The following is a 22,399-nucleotide window of genomic DNA, read 5'->3' as shown; positions in this document are numbered from 1 at the left end:
TTTTTTTGGATTTTTGTTGTTGTTGTTAGCTCATCAGTTATTCGTTTATTTTATGTGTGGCCCAAGACAGTTCTTTCCAGGAAAGCCAAAAGGTTGGATACCCTTACCATAGGGCATATAAGAAAACTTTAAATGGAAAGATGTGCCAGTGTCTGAATGGGAAGACTTCCATAATATAAAAATGTTTAGTTTGTCTCCAGATTAATCTCTTAAATTCAGTGAAACCCTAATCAAATCCCAGTATATTTGCATATGATACCAACTTTAAAGGGTAGAAGAGGGTAAACAGTGAGAAGGAAAACTCACTCTTCTTCCCTCTGATTCATCTACACAATTCTCTTCCCTAGAGGCAAACCACTGTTGTCATTTTCTTGGGCGTTTATCCAGAGATACTGTATGTGGTGCGTTTATGCATTGTTTTATACCTTGCTGTTTACACTTAATTTGTATGTGTGGTTGATCCTTATTAGCATGTAAGTCCATTTAGAGTTGCTTCATTGTTTTGAAGTGCTGCTTAGTATTTTGTTGTATGTCTTTGTCATCATTAATTTTATCCATTGTGTGTTGAGACATTTGGATTGTTTAAATCTTTTGATTTTACCATGAATATCCTTCTACTTTTTTTTTTTTTGAGACGGAGTCTTGCTCTGTTGCCTAGGCTGGAGTGCAGTGGTGTGATGTCGGCACTCTGCAATCTCTTCTGGGTTCAAGCAATTCTCCTGCCTCAGCCTCCTGAGTAGCTGGGATTACAGGTGCCCGCCACCACACCCGGCTAATTTTTGTATTTTTAGTAGAGATGGGGTTTCACCATGTTGGCCAGGCTGGTCTCTAACTCTTGACCTTGTGATCCACCCGCCTCAGCCTCCCGAAGTGCTGGGATTACAGGCGTGAGCCACTGTGCCTGGCCTCTTCTTTAAAATATGAGATAATATATCTGTTGGACGGATGCCTAAAAGTGGAATTGGTTGGTCAAAGAAATATTTTTTTAGTTGCCCTCTGTAGAGACTGTACCAATTAACAGAATGGGAGTCTTGCTACATGGGATATTGTTAAGACTTGGTGGGCCTTTGTTAATATAAGAGAAAATTGGTGGCCTTTCAGAATTTAAGTAGTATTTTTGTAGATATATATTTAAGAGTGATTTTTTTGTGTGGTGAACTGTGTTTATTTTTTGTCATTTATTCTATTTGATTGTTGGTTTATCTCATTGGTTGTAGGAGCTCTTTGCCTTCGTTTTATTACAATATGACAAAAATTTTCTTTTCATAGGATATCATTGTTTTTGGTATTTTTTCCCCCATATGGTGTCTTCTTTTCTAAAAAAAAAATATAGTAACATAAAATTGACCATTTTTTACCATTTTTAAGGGTACACAATTTTGTGACATTAAGTACATTCACAGTATCTTGTAAAAATCAACATTATCCATTGCCAGAATGTTTTCATCATCCCAAATAGAAACCATATTCATTAGTATTCCTTGTCTCCCCTCCCTCAGGCCCCTGCTAACTTCTGTTTTACCTTTTGTATCGAACTACCTCATGAATGGAATTACAATATTTGTCCTTTTGTGTCTGGCCTGCTTCACTTAGCATAATGTTTTCAAAGTGCATTTATGTTGTGGTATGTATCAGAATTTTATTCATTGTTAAAGCTGTATAATATTCCCCTGTATATGTTTACCAACATTTTATTTATCCATTCACTCTTTGTTGGACACTTAGATTGTTTTCACCTTTTGGCCGTTGTGAAAATACTTCTGTGATCATTGTTGTACAAGTATCTATTTGAGTCATTGCTTTCAGTTATTTTGGGTTTATATCTCACAGTGAAATTGATGGGTCATAGATTAATATCCACACGTGACTTTGGGGAACCATTAAACTGTTTTCCACGGTGTGGTACCATTTTACGTTTTTACCAGCAATACAGAAGGGTTCCAATTTCTGAAGGTCCTTATCAGCACTTTTCTTTTTTTAAAAAACTTTTTCCTCCATTTTTAAAATTTGTGTATGTATGTATGTAGAGCTGGGGTCTTGCTATGTTGCCCAGCCTGGTCTTGAACTCCTGGGCTCAATTGATTCTTTTACCTTGGCCTTCCAAAGCATTGGGATTACAGGTGTGAGCGCTACCACGCCTGACCTCCTTTTTTAGAAAAATAGCAATCCTAGGCCAGGTGCGGTAGCTCACACCTGTAATCCCAGCACTTTGGGAGGCCGAGGTAGGCAGATGACGAGGTCAAGAAATAGAGACCATCCTGCCCAACGTGGTAAAAATTTTTTGTAAAAATACAAAAACTAACTGGGTGTGGTGGCACACGCCTGTAGTCCCAGCTACTTGGGAGGCTGAGGCAGGAGAGAATCACTTGAACCTGGGAGGCAGAGGTTGCAGTGAGCCAGGATGATGCCACTGCACTCCAGCCTGGCAACAGAGCGAGACTGCACCTCAAAAAAAAAAAAAAAAAAAAAAAGAAAGAAAAAAATAGCAATCCTAATGCGTGTGAAATGGTACTTTATTTTTTATTTTAAATTGTAAAAAAAAAACATAAAATTTACTATTTTTACCACTTTTAAGTGTTCAGCTCAATATTGGTCGGTATATTCACATTGTCACACAGGAGATCTCCAGACCTTTTTTATTTTATAAAACCAAAACTCTACCTATTAAACAACAGTTCCCCAATTATCTCTTCCTCCAGCCCCTGGTAACCAGCATTTTACTTTCTGTTTATGAATTTGACTACTTTAGATACTTCACATAAGTGGAATTTGCAGTATTTGTCTTTTTGTGACTGGCTGTTTTCAGGTAGCCTGATGTCCTCATGGTTCTATGTTATAGCGTGTGTCAGAATTTTCTTCCTTTTAGAGGTCTATTGTATGTATATGTCTTTTAGGTCTAAGTAGTTTATAGTGTTGTTTAAGCCCCTTCCATTTCCTTACTGATCATCTGTTTGGTGGTTCTATCCATTTTTGGAAGGGTATAATAAAGTCTCCAGCTATTATCATAGAGTTTTGTGTCTATCTCTCGTTTTAATTCTGGTAATTTTTGCTTTAATATATTTTGGGGCTTAGTTGTTAGGTATCTGTATGTTTAGAACTGCTGTATCTTCTTGCTAGAATGAACCTTTCATCAATATATAATGTCCTTTGTCTCTTACAACCTTTTTTGATTTAATTTCTGATTAGTATAGCCACTCCAATTCTCATTTGGTTAATATTTGCATATATTAGGTTTTCTATGCTAACAGAAAATAGTACTCAGCTATTCTATATCTTTGTATCTGAAGTGAATCTTTTTCTTTTTCTTTAAATTGAGATGGGATCTCACTTTGTTGCCCAGGTTGGTCTCAAACTCCTGGGCTCAGGTGATCCTCCTGCTTTGGGCTCCCAAAGTGTTGGGATTACAGGCGTGAGCCATGGTGCCCAGCCCTAAAGTGAATCTTTTGTAGACAGCATATAGATGGATCGTGTTTTTAAAAATTCAGTCTGCCAGTGTATCTTTTATTATAATTTAATCCATTTATATCTAGGGTAAGTCTTCATAAGGATTTACCTCTGCCATTTTGCTGTTTTCTGCATGTCTTATGTTTTTTCCTTTCCATTTCTTTTTTTTTTTTTTTTGGAGACAGAGTCTCACTTTGTCGCCCAGGCTGGAGTGCAGTGGCGCAATCTTGGCTCACCGCAAGCTCCGCCTCATGGGTTCACGCCATTCTCCTGCCTCAGCCTCCCGAGTAGCTGTGAGTACAGGCTCCCGCCACCGTGCCTGGCTAATTTTTTTGTATTTTTAATAGAGACGGGGTTTCACTGTGTTAGCCAGTATGGTCTCGATCTCCTGACCTTATGGTCCACCCACCTCAGCCTCCCAAAGTGCTGGGATTACAGGCATGAGCCACCGTGCCCAGCCAACCCTTTCCATTTCTTCTATTACTGCTTTTTATGTTTAATTTTTCTCTAGTGTACCATTTGATTTCCTTCTTTTCTATATATTTTAAAAGTTTTTTTTGTTTGTTTGTTTTGAGACGGGGTCTCGCTTTGTTGCCCAGGCTGGAGTGCAGTGGCGCAATCTCAGCTCACTGCAAGCTCCGCCTCCCGGGTTCACGCCATTCTCCTGCCTCAGCCTCCTGAGTAGCTGTGACTACAGGTGCCCACCACCATGCCTGGCTAATTTTTTTGTATTTTTAGTAGAGATGGGGTTTCACTGAGTTAAGCAGGATGGTCTCGAACTCCTGACCTAGTGATCCTCCCGCCTTGGCCTCCCAAAGTTCTGGGATTACAGGCGTGAGCCACTGTGCCCAGCCTAAAAGTAGTTTTTAAATGGTTACCTTGGGGATTAAAATAGCCATTATACCCTTCCAAAAATGGATAGAACCACCAAGCAGAAGATTAAATTTATAATAACATTGCAAATAATTTGGCTTCAGAAGTATACACTCTACTGCTGTACTTCTCTGTCCTCTTCGTTTGTAATATTGTCATAGATTACATCTGTATTTATTGTGTGCCCATTAATATAAATTTAAAATTACTGTTTTTTGGTTTTTTTTTTTTTTTTTTTTTTTGAAATGAAGTTTCGCTCTTGTTGCCCAGGCTGGAGTGCAATGGTGCAATCTTGGCTCACCACAACCTCTGCCTCCTGGGTTCAAGTGATTCTCCTGCCTCAGCCTGCCAAATAGCTGGGATTACAGGCATGTGCCATCATGGCTGGCCAATTTTGTATGTTTAGTAGAGATGGGGTTTCTCCATGTTGGTCAGGCTGGTCTCAAACTCCCGACCTCAGGTGAATCTGCCTGCCTTGGCCTCCCAAAGTGCTGGAATTAAACAGGTGTGAGCCACTGCTCCCGGCTTAAAATTACTGTTTTATGGCCTTTTATATCATATAAAAAAATTAATTATAAACCTAAAGTACATTACCGCTGACTTTTCTGTTACCTCTTTAGTTACCTTCACTCATATTCTTTATTTCTTCTTACTATGTGGAGTTACTGTTCAGTGTTTTATCATTTTTGCTGGAAGAACTCTTCAGCATTTCATGTCGGGCAGGTCTGCAGGAAATGAACTTCTTTTCTGCTTTTGCTTATTTGGAAATGTCTTAGTTTCTCCTTATTTTTGGAGGGATTTTTTGCTGCATATAGAATTCTTGGCTGACAGATTTTTTTTTCCCTCTCTTCCTGTTAGCACTTTAAATATATCATCCCACTGACTTCTGGCTTCTATAGTTTCTGATGAAAAATATGCTGATAATGATAATCTAAATAATCTAATGAGGATCCCTTGAATCAGATGAGTCTCTTCTCTCATGCTGCTTTCAAAATTTCTGCTCTCTTTGAGGTCCACAATGTGTCTTGACATGGATATCTTTGAGTTTATCCTGCTTTTGGAGTTCGTTGAGCTTCTTGGATATGTATATTTATCATCATCATATTAGGGCAGTTTTCAGCCATTGTTTCTTCAAATGTTTTGTTAACTTTGGAAATCTGATTCTCCCAGTCTTTACAGATTGCAGATTTTTTACTTGTTGAGGGATAGAGCTGTTCACATGACTTTTTCTGCCCTTTTTTTTTTTGCCCAGTTTATGTTTCTTGTTTGTAGGCACTGGAGTTTCTGTTTCATTATCTCTGTGGTGAGGTAGTGACCTGACAAAAATTTCCTTAAATGTCTGCATAGAAAAGAGAAAAGGGTCATATCTCAGTAAATCTGTGATAGATGCTACAGGGAAAGCTACTCCTGCCCAGAAGGCTGAAACCAAGGAAGTGTCTGCTCCAGACCAGCCCAAACACACAATCCCAAATTTTGGTAAAAGTTCCTGTCAGCCCTGTGTACAGCCAGCTGTGCCAAGAACATAATATGCTATTCCCAAAGCTGAGTTGGGATGAAGAATGAGGGATAGTGGCTGGTTTGTACTATTCACTTATGAATGATTACCAGCCTCTCCCTCCATTGCTCCTGTATTTGTTTTAGGTGTACAATCAGGTTCTGGAGATCCAAAGTAGTTGGTTCCAATCATTTTTTCCCACTCAGTGGTTGCTTGGGTGGAAGTACTCATACCTAGAACTTCTTGCCACACCATTTCGCCTAAAGTCTCTGTCTTCATCTGTATTTTTTCTTTTTTAAAAAATTTGTTATTTCATCTGTTTTTTTATGTCAGATTTACAAGGATCTTGTAACTTTAAAATTATAAAAATAAATGTTCGGTATTCTTGTAATTTATTTTTACATTAAATTTTTAATTAAATTTTTAAATTTAAGACTTTATCTTGTATTAACGTTTATGTATGATGAGGGGTAGGTGGGTCCCCAAGTTTTTATTTTTGTATTGGAGTTTCTTTCAGTGTGAGACAAGAATTCAAAGTAATATTTCTCAGTTGCTTCCCAGTTGTTTTATACTACTTTTCTGAAAAATTTATATAACCTATTGAAATTTCATTGTATACTAAATTCCTTGATATATTGGGTCTATTTCAGACTTTTTTTTTGTCTGTTTGGTCTCTCTTTTCTTATTCCCTACCTCACTGTTTCATTTACTGTAGCTTCATAATATGCTAGTTTCTTCTGTTACTCATCTCTTTTTAGAATTTTCCTGTTCTTGGCTGGATGTCATGGCTCACGCTTATAATCCCAGCACTTTGGGACGCCAAGGCAGGCAGATCACTTGAGGTCAGGAGTTGGAGACCAGCCTGGCCAACATGGTGAAACCCCATCTCTACTAAAAATACAAACAGTTGGGCATGGTGGCAGGCGCCTGTAATCCTAGCTACTTGGGAGGCTGAGGGATAAGAACCACTTGAACCCAGGAGGTGAAGTTTGCAGTGAGCCGAGATTGTGCCACTGCATTCCAGCCTGGGTGACAGAGTGAGATGCTGTCTCAAAAAACAAAAAAAAAGGACCGCTAGCAAGACTAATAAAGAAGAAAAGAGAGAAGAATCAAATAGATGCAATAAAAAACGAAAAAGGGGATATCACCACTGATCCCACAGAAATACAATCTACCATCAGAGAATACTACAAACACCTCTATGCAAATAAACTAGAAAATCTAGAAGAAATGGATAAATTCCTCGACAAATACACCCTCCCAAGACTAAACCAGGAAGAAGTTGAATCTCTGAATAGACCAATAACAGGTTCTGAAATTGTGGCAATAATCAATAGCTTACCAACCAAAAAGAGTCCAGGACCTGACGGATTCACAGCTGAATTCTACCAGAGGTACAAGGAGGAACTGGTACCATTCCTTCTGAAACTATTCCAATCGATAGAAAAAGAGGGAATCCTCCCTAACACATTTTATGAAGCCAGCATCGTCCTGATACCAAAACCTGGCAGAGACATAACCAAAAAAGAGAATTTCAGACCAATATCCTTGATGAACATTGATGCAAAAATCCTCAATAAAATACTGGCAAACCGAATCCAGCAGCACATCAAAAAGCTTATCCACCATGATCAAGTGGGCTTCATCCCTGGGATGCAAGGCTGGTTCAACATACGCAAATCAATAAATGTAATCCAGCATATAAACAGAACCAAAGACAAAAACCACATGATTATCTCAATAGATGCAGAAAAGGCCTTTGACAAAAATTCAACAACCCTTCATGCTAAAAACTCTCAATAAATTAGGTATTGATGGGACGTATCTCAAAATAATAAGAGCTATCTACGACAAACCCACAGCCAATATCATACTGAATGGGCAAAAACTGGAAGCATTCCCTCTGAAAACTGGCACAAGACAGGGATGCCCTCTCTCACCGCTCCTATTCAACATAGTGCTGGAAGTTCTGGCCAGAGCAATCAGGCAGGAGAAGGAAATAAAGGGTATTCAATTAGGAAAAGAGGAGTTAAAATTGTCCCTGTTTGCAGATGACATGATTGTATATCTAGAAAACCCCATTGTCTCAGCCCAAAATCTCCTTAAGCTGATTAGCAACTTCAGCAAAGTCTCAGGATACAAAATTAATGTAGAAAAATCACAAGCATTCTTGTACACCAATAACAGACAAACAGAGAGCCAAATCATGAGTGAACGCCCATTCACAATTGCTTCAAGGAGAATAAAATACCTAGGAATCCAACTTACAAGGGATGTGAAGGACCTCTTCAAGGAGAACTACAAACCACTGCTCAATGAAATAAAAGAGGATACAAACAAATGGAAGAACATTCCATGCTCATGGGTTGGAAGAATCAATATCGTGAAAATGGCCATACTGCCCAAGGTAATTTATAGATTCAATGCCATCCCCGTCAAGCTACCAATGACTTTCTTCACAGAATTGGAAAAAACTACTTTAAAGTTCATATGGAACCAAAAAAGAGCCCGCATCGCCAAGTCAATCCTAAGCCAAAAGAACAAAGCTGGAGGCATCACGCTACCTGACTTCAAACTATACTACAAGGCTACAGTAACCAAAACAGCATGGTACTGGTACCACAACAGAGACATAGATCAATGGAACAGAACAGAGCCCTCAGAAATGATGCCGCATAGCTACAACTATCTGATCTTTGACAAACCTGACAAAAACAAGAAATGGGGAAAGGATTCCCTATTTAATAAATGGTGCTGGGAAAACTGGCTAGCCATATGTAGAAAGCTGAAACTGGATCCCTTCCTTACACCTTATACAAAAATTAATTCAAGATGGATTAAAGACTTATATGTTAGACCTAAAACCATTAAAATCCTACAAGAAAACCTAGGCAATACCATTCAGGACATAGGCGTGGGCAAGGACTTCATGTCTAAAACACCAAAAGCAATGGCAACAAAAGCCAAAATCGACAAATGGGATCTCATTAAACTAAAGAGCTTCTGCACAGCAAAAGAAACTATCATCAGAGTGAACAGGCAACCTACAGAATGAGAGAAAATTTTTGCAACCTACTCATCTGACAAAGGGCTAATATCCAGAATCTACAATGAACTCAAACAAATTTACAAGAAAAAAACAAACAACCCCATCAAAAAGTGGGCAGAGGACATGAACAGACACTTCTCAAAAGAAGACATTTATGCAGCCAAAAAACACATGAAGAAATGCTCATCATCACTGGCCATCAGAGAAATGCAAATCAAAACCACAGTGAGATACCATCTCACACCAGTTAGAATGGCCATCATTAAAAAATCAGGAAACAACAGGTGCTGGAGAGGATGTGGAGAAATAGGAACACTTTTACACTGTTGGTGGGACTGTAAACTAGTTCAACCATTGTGGAAGTCAGTGTGGCGATTCCTCAGGGATCTCGAACTAGAAATACCATTTGACCCAGCCATCCCATTACTGGGTATATACCCAAAGGACTATAAATCATGCTGCTATGAAGACACATGCACACGTATGTTTATTGCAGCACTATTCACAATAGCAAAGACTTGGAACCAACCCAAATGTCCCACAACAATAGACTAGATTAAGAAAATGTGGCACATATACACCATGGAATACTATGCAGCCATAAAAAATGATGAGTTCATGTCCTTTGTAGGGACATGGATGAAACTGGAAAACATCATTCTCAGTAAACTATCGCAAGGACAAAAAACCAAACACCGCATGTTCTCACTCATAGGTGGGAATTGAACAATGAGAACTCATGGACACAGGAAGGGGAACATCACACTCCGGGGAGTGTTGTGGGTTGGGGCGAGGGGGGAGGGACAACATTAGGAGATATACCTAATGCTAAATGATGAGTTAATGGGTGCAGCACACCAACATGGCACATGGATACATATGTAACAAACCTGCACATTGTGCACATGTACCCTAAAACCTAAAGTATAATAATAAAATTTAAAAAAAAGATATTAAGGGAATGTTTTATTTTTATAACCAAAATATTCTTTAAGTGTCCTTCGTGATATGCATATAATTATTCATTTCTGTTTATTACCTATTACACTTTGTTTACATTTACTCATTTATATGACTACCTCCCTGAACTGAACAGTGAGAACTTACATGAAAAACACACATAATACACTTTCTACTTGATTTTTTCTTTTTAAAATGGCTTTTAAGTCCAGGCTTAATTTTTATTTTGTTCCACATGCCAACAGAAATTTCTCAAGTTTTTGCAAAATGAGCAATGTCATCAGACTGAGCTTTAGGAAAATTTAATCTGGCTACAATGGAGTCAAGAATAGGAAGAAATTGCCTTGTAAATAATTCCGTTTTCTAACAGACTAAGGTGAAAGTTAAAAAGCAAAATAAGAGAGAGCTAAAGATGACAGTGAAGGACACTTAAAGGTCTCAACATTAGAAAGTCTAGTGAGGGGAGGCCTGGTGTGGTGGCTCACGCCTGTAATCCTAGCACTTTGGGAGGCTGAGGTGGGCAGATCACCTGAGGTCAGGAGTTCGAGACCAGCCTAGCTAACATGGTTAAACTCCATTTCTACTAAAAATACAAAAAAATTAGCCAGGCGCGGTGGCGCACACCTGTAATCCCAGTGCACCTGTAATCCCAGCTACTCAGGAGGCTGAGGCAGGAGAATCGCTTGAACCTGGGAGGCAGAGGTTGTAGTGGACCGAGATCACACCATTGCGCTCCAGCTTGAGCAAGAGCAAAACTCTGGCTCAAAAAAAGGAAAGTCTAGCGAGGGGAAGTGAAGGAGGTGGTCATAACTATGAGACCACATTAAGCCCCAGAAGTAAAAATTTTAAATGTTACAGAATTAAGACCGAAAGAAGCAGTTAAAAGATTTGGCAATTAAGTCACTAGTGACCTCAAAAGAGCAGATTTGTTATAGTGTTGACAGTGCAGATCAGACAGCGGATTTCTCTCTAAAAGTATAGGGAAAAGAAGAAATCATTAAAAAAGATGCAGAGATTCTGGAGGATAAAGCATTTTTATCTCGATGAAGGATAAAGCACTGCAGACTAATGAAAAAGCCAGAAGAGGGAAGTCGGTGAAGAGAAACATAGAAATTCTTCTAGTCATTACCAGATGAGCACACAGTAAGTTTACCATACCAGGTGGTGGCAGCAAATTCATTACGTTTGGTCCATATAAACAGACAGTTTAAGAATTGTAGCTGCTATTAACTGAGCACCTACTATAGGCCAGCTGCATACCCTGTATTATTTTTAGTCCTCATCTCAACAATCTCAGGAAACCAGGCATTACCATACTCATTTGTTAACTGACTGAACTACAGCTCAGAGGTTACATGGCTTGCCTGATATCGCAAACTGGTAAATACTGGAGCAAAATTGTTTTTAATAGTTATATTAAAGCATAATGTACATGTAGTAAAATTTACTTATTTTAAGTGAAAGGTTTGATAAATGTATTACATGTATATACTTACGCAACAATCACCACAATCTAGTTTTATATAACACTCTATCACCCCAAAACTCCCTTCATGAGCAGGGCAGATTTAAGCCTGAATCTGTATGACTCCAACTCATGTCATGCTACAATGAGAAAGATGGCTTTTTTTGGCAGCAAATCTGCAAAATTAAGTCATTATCCTTCCAATCTTCTCTTAGTACTCACCAGTTCCCTTTCCATGTGAGGCACTTATATATCTCTAGAACCACACTCACATATCATGATTTCACCAAATTCACAAGTTTACTGTAATTTGGAAACATACCCCCTAAAAGCACAGTATAATCAGACTTTTATATAGGATGCTATTACAGATACTGTGGTCTTTTTTTAAAAAAAACCAAAAGGAGTTAGGAAAAGGAAAGACAAATGAACAGGTAAGTCCAGGAGGAAGACTGAATGAAAATAGAAGAGTAGTCCTTAAAAGGAAAATGTGATATACAAATAAAGAGAACATGAAATAACAGAGAGTCTGTGCTATGGAAGAGAGACTAACTGGAACAGAAGCTTCTCTTCCATAAGCAATGTAAAACCATACAGAGGCATAGGATGGAATGACTTCCTAGGCAGGAGTTAACATTTATTTGGCTAAGAAACAGGACTATACAATATTAAGACACACAAAAATCAAAATAAAGTGAGACAATATTCATAGTAAAGTTATAAAGCTAAAACCTGTTAAATTTTATAATAATGATTTTCCTGTAACTAATTAAAACAAGTGCAAATTTTTCATTAGGTAAAAAAACAAGCAGGCTGGGCGCGGTGGCTCACGACCATAATCCCAGCACTTTGGGAGGCCCAGGCAAGTGGATCACCTGAGTTCAGGAATTCAAAACCAGCTGGCCAACACGGTGAAACCCTGTCTCTACTAAAAATACAAAAATTAGCCAGGTGTGGTGATGCACACTTGTAATCCCAGCTACGCAGGAGGCTGAGGCAGGAGAATTGCTTGAAGTTGAACCCAGAAGGCAGAGGCTGCAGTGAGCTGAGATCATGCCGTTGCACTCTCGTCTAGGCAACACAGCAAGACTCCAGAGGCTGCAGTGAGCTGAGATCATGCCGTTGCCCTCTGGTCTAGGCAACACAGCAAGACTCCGTCTCACTCAAAAAAAAAAAAAAAAAAAAAAAAAACAATTCAGATACCCTATCAGGGCCAGAAATAATTAATATGATTAAAATAAGATATGATAAGCCTGGAATGAAAAAAAGTACAAATCTAAACAGGAGGATAAAATAAAATTTTCATTTAACTTATATTTTCACTTCCACCCAAACCTTTCCTTAGTTCTATAGAACTAGAAACACAATTCACTAAGTCTAGATGAAATGCTCTTCCAAGCAGAGCCAAAGAAACTGCTAGCCCATAATTAACAGAACACATCTTTTATGACTATCTAATATATAACAGGTGTTGTAACATCCAATTTGTTGAATCAGTCCCCTGTTTATTACCCTGAACATTCTGTCTAGTCCAACTTGATATTCCAAGAAATACTACTCTTCCTAGGAAAAAGACATACCTCTTTGAAATGAATGATTATAAAACTGTTCCAGTATTAGAAGAAAAGTCATTTTTTAATGTTAAGTAACAAAACCCAAAAATTTAGTTGTCAATTCTTACACTAGTAAGTCCAGAGATGGTATCCAGGTGACTATGGCAGAGAGTAATATACACATGTATGGCTATAAAGTAAAAAGAATTTGTCTCACTGTATTATAGCCACATTTTACAAACATTATTCTGTCTGCAACTTCTAACTGTGCATCCCAATGTTACTTAAAATAGCTATGTATTTTTCTTATCCAATCTAAACGCATGGTTAGAGAGAAATAAGTTTAATGCAAGAGTTTTAACAGATCTTTCCCAACATTTTTATATGAAGTTGCAACAATTAATTATATTCCTAGTAAATTCATCCTGAAAGATTACAATTTAACATTAACTTGTAATATAAAAAAACATTTTTATGGATAAATTTTTTAAAACTCTTTAGACTAATTTATAAATTCACAAAAACTAATCTGACCTGGAAATTCACTAGGAACACTTAGAAAAAACAAATCTGGAACCCTCTGAAAAAGAGAGAAAAACCTAATCCTTGGCAGCCTATTGATATTAAAGAGAAGGGTCTAAATTAAGAATAAACAAAAACAAGATAACTTATACTAATAAAACATAAATGTGCAAAAGTTTTTAAAAACCCAACCTACTGGCTGGGCATGGTGGCTCACGCCTGTAATCTCAACACTTTGGGAGACCAAGGTGGGAAGATCGCTTGAGTCCAGCAGTTTGAGACCAGTCTGGACAACAAAGCGGGTCCCTGTCTCTACAAAAAACCGACTTATTAAACATGCATTACCTATTTCTGTGAATAATCAGTTTATTCTTTTTTTTGAGACGGTCTCTCACTCTGTTGCCCAGGCTGGAGTGCAGTGGCAGGATCTTGGCTCACTGCAACATCCACCTCCCAGTTTCAAGTGATTCTCATACCTCAGCCTCCTGAGTAGCTGGCATTACAGGTGCCCACCACCATGCCTGATTAATCTTTGTATTTTTAGTAGAGACAGGGTTTCACCACATTGGCCAGGCTGGTCTCGAACTCTTGACCTCAGGTGATCCACCCACCTCAGCCTCCCAAAGCTAAGATTACAGGCATGAGCCACTGAGCCCGGCCAACCAGTTTACTCTTACGTCATTTCTTGAAATAGCAAACATGAATACTTATAGAACATTAATCAAATCAGTACAACTAAAACTCAACAGCTATACCTTTCTTTCAAATTAAAGAGCATTAATTTTTCTTAAAATTTATTACTTCTAATTTTCAATGGACTGTTATAAAGTTAAAAATAAAACAGTACTAAGAACAAATCCCAAAGTCATACTAATCAAGTGATTTTGCTAACCTCTCTGCACATCATTTTTTAAACTCTTTAAAAGAGTTTAAAAATGTTTATGAAAATTTATTCTGCAGCTCCACAGAAGTGCTTCAAGTATTGTGTAAAGCTTGATCTAAAAAAAATTAATATATCTTAAAATATGCACAAAAACAACAGATATGTTCAAATGTGTTATAATCCAAATTTTAACACATTTTAAAATGACCAATTCATCTTGTTGCCAAGCATTTGGTGATGACCATAAAGATCCTTTTCATATGTCTATTTCAGTAAGAGACATCTAAGACTACGAAGCGACTTATTTAAAAAAACAGGCTGCAAATATAAAAATGTGCAACTCCAACTACATAAAAAAAAAATTCTTGCTGGTATACAACCAAAATAAAATATGAAAATAAGCTGCAACGGTTACTCAGATTGCTGCACTCAAATTCATGGATTTATCCAACAGCAATTTTTCTCATTGACAACTTTGTAAGTCTTATATATCGGAGACCTGCATTAGAACTCTTTGATCTGAATACTTGAAAGTCCTGTTCACTTCTATGCTTTGACAGGAATATAAGAAAATTAACCAACTGAAGTGTTTTTAAAGGAGGAAAAGGCAGGGAGTCAAAGCAATTTATTTCTTCCCTAAATTGAAATGCCCTACATAAAATACTATTTGCGAATCCAATGAGAGAAAACACTTGAGTTTGGGTTCTCCTTGCATTCGCTAAAAAAATCACATGCAGGCCAGCACGGTGCTCACGCCTGTAATCCCAGCACTTTGGAAGGTTGAGGCGGGCGGATCACCGGAGCTCAGGAGTTCGAGACCAGTCTGGCCAACATGGTGAAACCTCGTCTCTACTAAAAATCCCCATCTCTACTAAAAATACAAAACTAGCCAGGTGTAGTGGCACGTGCTGTAGTCCCAGCTACTTGGGAAGCTGAGGCAGGAGAATGCTTGAACCCTGGAGGCCTCGGAGGTTGCAGTGAGCAGACATTGCGCCACTGCACTCCAGCCTGGATGACAGAGAGAGAATCCGTCTCAAAAAAAAAACCAAAAAACAAAAAACAAAAAAAAAAAGGCTGGGCAAGGTGGCTTACGCCTGTAATCCCAGCACTTTGGGAGGCTGAGGCAGGCGAATAACTTGAGGCCAGGAGTTCGAGATCAGCCTGACCAACATGGTGAAATCCTGTTTCTACTAAAAATACAAAATTGGCCAGGGGCAGTGGTGCACGCCTGTAATCCCAGCTACTTGGGAGGCTGTAATCCCAGCTATTTGGGAGGCTGAGGCAGGAGAATCACTCGAACCCAGGAGGCAGAGGCTGCAGTGAGCCAAGATCGCATCACTGCACTCCAGCCCGGGTAACAAGAATTAAACTCCATCTAAAAAAAAAAAAAAAAAAAAAAAAAAATAGATATATATATATATATATATCACATGCAATTTGAATAGCCCAGTCTTCTCATAATAAACGACATTTATTATGATATATATTAATAATATTGTCAAATGGGATGGAGACATATTAATGCTAGAGAGACAGAAAATACAACATTTCTAATTGTACCACGCCTTTTGACACCAGAGTTTCAGCATTTCATACCTATTCTTCCCATCACATTAATACCAGAGCATCTGATTGAAGGCAAAGATTCACTTTGTCTCAAATGTATTAATATTAAATTTGTACACCTCTGTACCTCAAACAAGGGAAAAATACAATAAAACTGGAAAAATAAAAACTGTTGTTCAAAGATAATATAAGCTCTATATCCACACAGAAATTAAAAATGTTCATATGTCAGCGTATATGTCATACTTGAGTGATTCAGGGTTGTCTCACCACATGAGATACAAAAGCCCAGCCCATGGAAGAGTAGGGACCACTTTATATCTTCCTCCCAACAGTTTAAAAGGATAGGTGGGAGGGAATAGTTTATTATAAAGGATGCACTAAAGAAATATGCCATAAATATGCAAAGTATTTTTAACTGTCAAAATACTTTGTAAATGGATCTAAAAGCACTTACATATGTTCCTACTGTATAATAAAAGTACTTATTTAGTCAAGGCCAATTAAAAATCATCAGGTTATCTTCATCTTACTGTCTAGCACATAACAGCATCACTAGTTGCTGTTTTTAAGTAAAGAAATGTTCAACTCTAAGCTAAATCGTTAAGCAAAACAAGAACCATTCTGGTATTATGTAAAAGCAGCACTGCTTTCCGTTAGTATACATACGTTGACATTACAGAAAAGTATTGATTTTACATTTTTTATGTTCCTCATCTCCAAATATCTACTAAACACAACCAACTATCAAGCTTCCCCATCAACGTAACTAAGAACAAAGAAAAAAAATCCTAGAAAGATAAATCTTTTGTGAAAATATGTGGCGATAAGCATCATCCATTTGAAAGATCTAATCCTTGACTCATTATATTTGAATGATCTGATACCTGAGATGAACTTCAAACTCATTAGAGAAGTTATATTCATTCAAGTTAGCAATATTTAGAAAACAATTACAGACTGTAAATTGTACAGACACATTGAAAAAGAGACTATGTTAATTCTGATCCAAACAGCCCGTTAGTTTTGAAACAAGGCAGTATAAAAATCTAATTGATAACTGTGGTTATCAATATCACTGGATTTTCGTGATAATTAAATTACTTAACACATGTTAAAAATTAGTGTGGGCACGTATTGATAATTTTAGAATGTGAATGATGGGTACATGGAGGTTCAGTACACTATTCTTATTAGTAAAATTTTAAGTTTCCATAATAAATTAAAAAAAAAAACCTTAGAATTGGGCTAGCATACAATAAGTGCTCAATACATGCCATTCGTATTACCCTGTGGGCTACTTGCTAAGATTAAAGGAAAGTGTCCTGGACTGTGCCTAGAATGATGTATATTTAATACAAGTTACTATTCTCACATCATCCTTCACAATGCATATTCAGCAAATGCTTATCAATTAACTATTTTTTGAACCATGTGGACTGAATACTTAAGCGTAAATAACTCATCTCTGACAAGTTACAATATCAACTGTCAATGGGCTCCAGAGAGATAATGTGCCCAGAGTGCTGACTTCAGACTACTTGGTGAACAAGATAGTACTAGAGGAGTTGACTCCATCCCTTTCGTAAGCAAATACATGAAAAAGATCTAGCAACTCATGAGCCATAAGTGTCAAAATTTGTGTTTCCAATAGACATAAACAAAAACATAAATGACTTTTTCTATGTTTCCAATTCCTTCAATCAATTAGCCATTGTTTAAGGAAGAAAAAATGTTAAGGTTGCATGCACAGCATTCAACAAGAAATAACTTTAATTCCCATTTTGGAACTCTAGAGGGCACCAGAAATATGCCCTCCTTCGCACCACCCCTCCTCCCGGGTAACGTGAGCAGCTGCAGAAGCCCGTCGTCTGGTTGCTGAGGTTGGTATTGCAGCAGCAGGAGCGATGTCTGCAGCGGTGGAAACAGCAGCGCCCACTCCCAGCTGCCTCACCAGCCATTACCCAGGCTTCGCCCTGGGGGCAGCTGCCACCCAAGGGAAAGCTCCTCCCCCTCAAAACAACGGGGAGGGCCAGGTCCCATAGCTGAACCCCTACAACCTGACAATGTCCTCTATTAGCAACAAATTAGGGGCAAAGGACTCACAATGGGGGTGTTTTCCTCCTCACTTTCTGCCAAGGATGCACCAGACAGGGCTGAAGGCGATTCTTGGTCCTGGGATAGGAGGAAAAAAGAAAAATGTATCAAAAACACACGACCTGGTGGGAGAACCCAACCCTTTCTGCCAGGAGGAGGCAGAGAAAGGAATAAGAGGTCAAGGAGGTTCGGCCCTTCTATTATTACCCCCACCATGCGCACAACAGCCCCCTCCTGCGTAAGTGGGGCAAAACAGCGCAAAATATATATCTGGGGCCAAAACCCATGTGAAAGGCAAAATCTGGAAGGGAGGGGGCCTAAGGACACCGAGCCTGCTCCCGGGAAGGGAGGGGGGAAGGGAAAACGTTGCCTCGACGCCAGCAAGGGATTTGTATTCCCTCCTAAATTTGCCCATCCAGCGTCATCCCCGTCACTCCAAGTACCAATTCAGAGGTAAGGGGCGGCTCACGTCACCGCTGGGCCGATATCGACCACATTTGCCCCAAGCAGTTGCCCTGGGCCCGAGGTTTGCCCCCCCCTGCAGTCGGCGACCGGCAGCGCTGCCTCCCCGTCCGCCATTAGAGACCCAGCCAAACAATACGTGCGGAGCAAGAGCCGCGCAGCGCAGCGCCGAGGAAAAGAAGAGCGAAGGAGGAGACCCGGCGGGGCAGAGGCAGCAGCCCTCACCCCTAAAAACTTGGGGACCTCGGCTCCGGTGGACAGGGTGGGAACGCGTTCCCGAGAGCGGAGACCCGGCCGGGGCGCCCCTCCCCCGCCCCCCGCAGGAGAGAAAGGAAAATGCCCCGCGACCTCCCCGGGCGGCCGGCACCCCCGCCCCGCCGTCCCGCCGCCCCGCCGCCCCGCCGGCCCCGCGACCCCCACCGCTGGCGGCCGCCTCACCCAGCCCTCCCGGCCTCGCCCGCACTCTCCCAGCCCCTCGAGCCGCACGCAAAGGCGCCTGTGACATGAGTGCAGCCCCGAGCTGCCCCCGAGGCCCCGACGCGGCAGCGGCGACGGCGGCCGCGCCGCGGGGTATTAATCCCGGGTCGGTGGGAGGCTCCGGAGGCTGCCCTCACCCATCTCCGCCTCCCAAGTCGCCTCCGCCTCCGCCTCCTCCTCCGGAGGCTGCGCTGCTCCCAGCCACCCCCACTCTCGGCGGCCCTGGACTGGAAAGACAGCGGGGATAAGCCTCACCCGGTTCTGGCTGCGGCTCCGCGGAACGAACCTCCCCTCCCCCGGCCCACCCCCCTTCGGCGACACGCACAACTCCGCTCGGTCCAGTCCCGGCTTTAGCGCTGGTGAGGAGGAGGAGGCGGAGGAGGCGGTGGCGCGGCAGAGCCCGGGGGAGGCCCCGCCCTCCGCGCGCTCACTGGCTGACAGGGAAGGCGGTGCGGAGCGCCTCGGGCACGCCCATTGGCTCCGACGGCCGTCCTTCAGGGGCCCCCCCCTCGGTGGGGTGGTCCGAAGGGCTGTCCGTCAGGCGCGGGCCACTCCCCCAGCCCTGCCGTTCCACTCCCGCCTCCGCCGGCTCTCGACTCCCGGCCGGGTCCCCTCCCCGCCGGTCCCCCGCCCCCACCCACCGGGTCTGCCAGGGTCAGGAGCCCGAGATTCGCTGCCCGCCGCACCGACCCCGCTTCGGTTCCTCGGGGCCCGGGGCTCTCCGGGACCTACACAGCCCGGGAGACTCCGGCGGGGCCGCCTGCCCTCGCCCGAGCCCGGGCGCCCAGGCCGCGGCAGCGGTTCCCAACGCCTCTGCCCGAGGAGAGCCGCGGCCTCGATGCCCCAACGCCCTCCCTGTCCAGTTCCTTGAAGGCCCCTGCGAGGGGCGAGGCCGGGGAGGCGCTGGAGCGGGGCCGAATGGGCTTTCGGGGCCGCGGGTGAACTGGTGTCCTGACCGCGCTGGGGGCAGTGGAGGCCCTTCCACCCTCGCTGCGCCCCGTGGGGAATAGTCCCCCACCTCCCGCCATGGCTGCAGCAGGAGGAGACGACGTCCTCCATTTTGTCGGGACGACTGTGGGAACTTGGGACCCCCTAAAAACCAAACCCCGTGGGGCCGGGAAACTTGTCTTCGGGAAGCCCCGACTGGGCTCTACCATTCGGCCAAGGGAACAGCCCCGGCTGCTGGCGTCTGCGTCCGCGGGGCCGTAGGGGACGGGCACGACGGTGGAGAGACCCAGACGCCGCTCCCCGCCTCCATCAACCAAGATGGAGGGAGCTGCGGGCTCCCCTAGAGCTGGGCTCCCACCGGTTGGAGGGGCTGAGGCCCGCCCTAGGGCGTCCCTGGGCGCCGTCGTCCTGTGCTCCGCAGCCCGGGGCGCTGGCCCTGCCCAGGCCTCTCTACCGCCTGCCACCGTCTCCTGGTCCTCAATGGTTGATGGAGGCTCCCTCCACAGCCCGCTCCATCGCGGGGCGCACTCGCTGCGGCCCCTGGGGGGAGCGGAGTCAGGGACAGACGGCGACGGGCGCCCGAGGAGGGCGGGCCTCACAGGCCACCTCCACGAGGGGTCTTCTCTTTTGTTCCTCGTCTACACCTACGTCTTCGGCGGACGTCATGGTGCTGAACCATTTCCAAGACTCACGTAAAGATGGAAGCGATGTCGCTTTCGTCTCGCCCTGGCGGTTCTTAGTGGGATTACAACTGAGGATGTTGGTTATTTTCCCACCCAAATGGATGGGCGACTTCTCCATTTCACGATTATCTGACACCATTGCCTATTAATAAACATATGATAATACAGTTTCAAGTTCAACACAATATTGATGAACATGAAGTTTTTAGTGAAGTTAATCACCCATGAAAGACTGATGTGTAAACTAATAGACGCAACTTACAGAGGATAATCTAGTAGAAGTTGAATTCATTCACTCATTAAAAAATAAATCAAGTAGGCTTTCCACCTTGTACTAAATACCTTGAATACACTGTTCTCTTTTATTGAAAAAAGTTAATAAGATGTACTTGAACCAGTTTTTCAAAAAGTATCACTAATTTTTAGGAAACTTTATAACTAAAATTTTTTAGTTTTAAATACACTAAAATAGCCTAAGATTTTACATTACACAGTACTGTTTTAGACTGAAAAACTATCATCACAACAGAAACATCACAACAAAAACAGCCACTATCATCAAAACAAACATCCTCTACTACCAAATTGTAATAATTTGGTGAAAACTTACACCATCCGTTTTCTGCTGCCAGGTCCTATTGCAGTAGCTTCAGCTCATTGAATTTACATTTAGAAGAGTAGACTAATACTTCCAAATAAGCTCTGTGATAAACTTAAATGATAGATTGGGTTGCCAGTACTGTTCAGTTGGAGCTCTATACTGCTACTAATTCCCTAGTGTTATTGCTGTTTTATATAACTAATGAGCAACTGTGCTAATTATAGTATTTATTATTTACTTTTTAAATTCATTCAGGTACATTTGTCCATGTAACTGTTCATTGGTTTGCTGGTCTGATATCAGAGAGAATTTTCGTTGAGAATTTAGAACTGGGAAAAAAGTATTTGTCATAGTGTTAAAAAGCAGACTTAATTTTACATAAAACTAATTTTAAAAATAAATGTTTGAATGTTCATAACAGCATTATTCATAATTTCCAACATCCCTGAAATGTCCATCAACTGATGAATGGATAAACAAAATGTGGTACATCCATACAATGGAATATTATTCAGACCTAAAGAGGAGTGAAGTTCTGATATACACTACAAGATGGACAAACCTTAAAGACATTATGCTAAGTGAATAAACAAGACACAAAAGACCACTGAATATTTTATTCCATTTATGAGAAATGTCTATAATAGGCAAATCTGTAGAGACAGAAAGTAGATTACTGGTTGCCCAGAACTGGAGAAGTGGGGCGTAGAAAATGGTAGCTAAAAGTTATGAGGTTTTTTAATGGAGTGACTCAAGTGTTCTAAAACTGACTGAAATGATTGCACAACTGTGAATGTGCTAAAAACCTCTGAACAGCATACCTTAAATGAGTGAATTGCATGATATGTAAATTATATCTCAATAAATCCACAACTAAAACTGTGTGTGTGTGTGTGTGTGTGTATTAATCTATTCTGTACCTGTCAAAAAGCATACCAGACATCCAAGAGGCAGCTGCAAGACATGAGCAAAAGACTTGCATTTCAAATATCTGGCCACTCAAAACCTCAGAAAGTTACCTTCTCTCTGAGCCCATTTCCTTATTTGTAAAATAAAGTAATAAAGAGTTGTTGTGCCTGGGCATGGTGGCACCCGCCTGTAGTTCCAGCTACTCAGGAGCCTGAGGCAGGAGAATCGCTTGAACCCAGGAGGCAGAGGTTGCAGTGAGCCGAGAGCGCACCACTGCACTCCAGCCTGGGCAGCAGAGCAAGACTCCATCTCAAAAAAAAAAGAGTTGTTGTAAGGACCAAGTAACTTCTGTGAAAGTGATATAAAAGTGTTAGGTTTAATTGCATTTTGAAGACCAAGAGCTCACCGTTAA

General features: G+C 41.4%; 1 protein-coding gene across 4 annotated transcripts in view; it reads right to left on the bottom strand.

Moving 5' to 3' along the window:
- LOC116467169 (zinc finger MYM-type protein 2) overlaps positions 1-19,883 on the bottom strand; it is a 142,727-nt gene extending 122,844 nt beyond the window's left edge. For 2 of the 4 annotated variants that reach the window (XM_032150693.2, XM_058437787.1), the window contains exon 1: positions 17,917-17,985. The gene's annotated coding sequence lies outside the window, so the exon portion shown is untranslated. Of the gene's footprint in view, positions 1-17,916; positions 17,986-18,983; positions 19,218-19,864 lie in introns of those variants that run through there. The other 2 variants (XM_058437786.1, XM_032150692.2) reach the window with 2 other exon arrangements.
- Between the last annotated feature and the right edge of the window lie 2,516 nt (positions 19,884-22,399).

The sequence above is a fragment of the Hylobates moloch genome, unplaced genomic scaffold (genome assembly GCF_009828535.3).
Source record: "Hylobates moloch isolate HMO894 unplaced genomic scaffold, HMol_V3 SCAFFOLD_4, whole genome shotgun sequence".
Lineage (NCBI taxonomy): Eukaryota > Metazoa > Chordata > Mammalia > Primates > Hylobatidae > Hylobates > Hylobates moloch.
The sequence above is the reverse complement of the archived record's forward strand: the minus strand, read 5'-3'. Positions and strand labels throughout refer to the sequence as shown.